Raw genomic sequence first — 4,062 nt, forward strand, 5'->3', positions numbered from 1 at the left:
AAGCAGGGGGATTATGAGTTCAAGAACGGACTCCGCACTATAGTAAGACCCTGTCTCTAGAAACTAAATAAATGAAAGAAAAAGTTTACGTTTAAAAAAAAAAACTAAATGACACAAATTTTAAAGTAGTTCATTCTCTTTTGCTTCAAACTTTAGAAACAAATTTTATTTAAGATCTGAAATACAATTCCTAAAATATCAACTTCTCCAGAAAAGTGGCTACACTGTGTATGGCTACACAATAACGCATTGCCTCTTATCAAATACAGAAACCATGTAACAAACCACCATCCTGCAACAATTTGAGCAAAGACAGAATGCCTAAGGACAGCACAGACAGACTTGCAGAGGACCGGCTGTTTCACCTCAAGCACCATTTAAAAAAAGTTTAAAAAGGGAAAAAAAGAAAGAAAAGAGCAAATGCATGGGTTTTCAGGTATATACATTAAGTTGAACCTTTGGCACTAGGAAATCAGGGTGTTTTTGTCACATAGCATTAACACATATTAGAACATCGTGTAGTGTCAAAGGGATAGAACCACCAGCATTCAAGCAATGTTGTCAACGAGGCAATAAAATGTTCTACTGAATGTTTCTTCTTTGTCTAATTACTGCATACACTGGTAGCAACTTTGAAATGAGAAAAGGAGCTTGGACTCTTTTTTATTTTCTGTTTAAAACAGAACAGAAAAACTGAAACATAAGCCCTGTTATACATTAACAATTTTAAAGAACATCAATTATACAGGAAAAAGACTAAGAACAAAAGGTGTTTACAGACACCAGACATGAAGAGTGAGTGGTCAGTGGACTCTCACAGGGCTTTGCAGTGGTACTCAGCAGAAGTCACTTTGTAATCACTGGCAGTACACAGGGATGCTGAATTATTTGCCAGATATTTCAGAAAAACATGCAAATATCCCAACAAGAATGCAAGGCTCTTCTCATCAAGGGGCACATAGGCCAACATTGCTCCGATTCTTACAAATAATCTCAGTAAGTGTGGTGCTCCATAAACCTGGGACATCAGTGCATCAGGGTGAGCCAAGAGGATTTGGGCATACTGGGGTCTCTTGAATTTGTAGAGCAGTTGAGTGCCCAACATGACATTGAAGTATTCTTTTATTCCTGCCACAACTTCATTAGCCACATATTCCTTGTTGTCAATGTTTCCCTGTGACTTCTTGCAATTTGCGTGCTCTTCCAGGATCATGTCTACATTTTTCTTTGCAGGAAGTTGGAACAGCTGCTTCTGCCTGGTCACTAAGTCCCAGTCCTCAACAAGTCATGGTTTCAATTCTTCAGAAATCTTCACTTTGACCTCCCGTCTATTCTTGAATGCCTCTTCACTTTCAACAGTGGGGTCGGCTCTGGCCCTTTTCTTCCGAGGGGGCTGAGGTGCTTCGCTGGTACTGCCACCATCTGTTTCCAGGCGTCTTCTGCTTGTTCTTTCTTGTCTTCCTCACAGACCCTAAAGAAGGGTTTTCTGCAGAGAGACCCCCTTATTCCTGGCAGAGCTGACTCCATACTCTTTGGCTGGGGACCAGCTGTCTTCTTTCCCAAAGAGGCACTTCTTGTCTTACTTCTCTGCATGTTGTTCCTAGTTGGTTTTTTAAAGTTGTCTTCTTCCGCAGATGGTTGTCCACGAGTCTGAGAACCCTGATTTCTGGAACTCATTCAACCCTGTTTTTATTCCACCAACAATCTCCTTTTTTCCTCTTTCAAGAATTCCTATTGATTTCTGGGAACCAGCAGTTAGCGTAATGGCTATGTCGCTGGACTCCCACGTAGTCGACCGCGGTTCACATCCTGGACCCAGTGGCTTAAAAACTCACGCCGGGCACGTGTGCGTGCGTGCCCAAGATCCCGAGAGGAGAATGGAGGAGAAGGGATTGTGGCGTGACCATCCCCCCTGGGGGGTGATTTCTCGCTTTCTGTCTCTATGTTTCTCACTGACTGGCGAGCGCACGCGCCCTACAGTGAAAATCTCTCAAAAAAAAAAAGAATTCCTATTGATTTTTTAGATGGAATTTTATCGATCTTCTGGGATGGCCTGGAAGGATGAAGTGGGAGACACAACCCAAGATCCTGTAATCAAGGATGGTCCTATGGCCCGGATCAGATCTCCTGACTCTTACTGTGCAGCAAACAGCTTTTTGGGTGATGACCTGAAACAGGAATACAGTTCTTCCCCGTAGCCGACGTGTGATCACTGCCATTCCTCCAACTGCCATAGTCTAAAGAAGTTATTTTAAAAACAACTCAAAAGCAATTATGAATTTTCTTGTAACAAATAACAAAATAAAAGGTATCACAAAAAATAAAAGTAATTAGAATCAGTGAACCTGTGGGCAGATGTAGAATTCACCCCATCCAACCAATACAGAGATTGTATTTTTGAAGAAAAATAAACAGAGCCTCAAGGACCTATATGACTGTGAAAAGATCCAACAGTTTATCAGGACAAGCATATGGCATAATGGTTATATCATTGGACTTCCATGTAGTCATCTACAGTTCAAGTCCCAGACCTGGCAGCCTAAAAAGTGCATGCTGGGCGCGTGTGAGGAGAATGGAGGAGAAAAGATTGCAGTGTGGCCATCTCCCCTGGGGGGAGGGGGTGATTTCTTGCTTTCTGTCTCTATCTCTTTCTGTCTCTCTGGCAAACACATGTGCCTGATAGCAAAAATCTCTCTCAAAAAAATATATGATCCAATAGTTTATCACTGGAGTAACAATGTGAGGCTAAGAAAAATTCCAAGGAATAGTGACTGAAAATATCGTAAATATGTCAAAGATCATGAAACTGTAGATGCAAAAAACGGAAGGAATCCCGAGTATGTTGAACATAAAGAAATTGATACCAAGTTTACATGATAACTAAATTTCTAAGTATTAAAACACAAAGAAAAACATCCTCACAGCAGCCAAAAATAAGTAACACATTACTTAATGGGAACACTGATTTGAATGACAGTTGATTTTGCATCTGAAACCTCTGAGGACAGAACAAAGTGGCATATTTTTCAAGTGCTGAAAGACAGGAAATCAATCGGGACTATGAATGCTACATTATAAGAAAATGTCATTTAAAAATGAAAAAGGGAAAAAAAAGATATTCTTAGAAGGAGAAAAACTAAAAGAACTTGTTACTAGCAAGCTAAAGGAATTTGTTCAACTGTAAAAGAAATAATAAAAGAAAGAATCTTCAAATATCTGGAAGTAAGAATAACAGAAGAAGAAAAAAATATGGACAAATGCCCTAGAACATTCTCCTCCTGAGTTGCCTAAATACGTGAAGATTGAAACTAAAGTTATTACACCGTCTGACACTCAAAACAATGTTTAAAAGTGAGGAGGCTTAGGAGACTTAATGAAAAGAGATAAAACTTGATAGTAGTAGACTATGATAAAAGATTGCTATTCAAAGTACACAAAGAACTCTCAAAATTCAATAATAAAAAAAGGACACAAATTTAAAAAGTTCTAAAGCCCTAAACAAGAACCTTACCCAATAGATGTGTGAATAGCAAATAAGCACATAAAAAGATTTTTGATATCATATATGATCAGGGAAATGGAAATGAAAGCAACAAGGTACCATTTACATACCTATTGGAACGGCTAAATTGAGCCAGCTGGTGGCATGGAAGTTAAGGCCACTTGATCTCACATGGCCTATGTGGTTTGAGTCCTAGACCTGGTGATTTGAAAAGCATGCTGGACATTGCCGGGGTCCAGCCTCGGCGGGGGTGGGTTGACTCGACGGAGGCGGGGAAGGGGAACAGAAGACAAAGGTCTCGGTGCCTTTTCATGCACGTCCTATGCCGGACACCCCTCAAAGATCGCTCTCTGAGGAGTGACAACTGCTGGGAATCATCGTGCGTTTTCATTGAAAATGTGTTACATGCACATAAGCGGGAGAGGGGCTATATGTTTTAATTATCAGCTTATAAGGTTTTTAACAATAAGGTACAAAAGTTCCATTCAGGATTGGATTAAAGGTGGGTCTAGTGTAGTTCTGCAATTGTTCCTTTGATGTAGGTGGGTCTCCATGGAATG

The 4,062-nt window shown here is 40.3% G+C and overlaps 1 pseudogene; it reads right to left on the minus strand.

Moving 5' to 3' along the window:
- Positions 1-814: 814 nt before the first annotated feature.
- Positions 815-1,704, minus strand: LOC102499135 (mortality factor 4-like protein 2; annotated as a pseudogene).
- Positions 1,705-4,062: the final 2,358 nt, after the last annotated feature.

Source organism: Tupaia chinensis, unplaced genomic scaffold, assembly GCF_000334495.1.
Source record: "Tupaia chinensis unplaced genomic scaffold, TupChi_1.0 Scaffold000196_1, whole genome shotgun sequence".
NCBI classification, from domain to species: domain Eukaryota; kingdom Metazoa; phylum Chordata; class Mammalia; order Scandentia; family Tupaiidae; genus Tupaia; species Tupaia belangeri.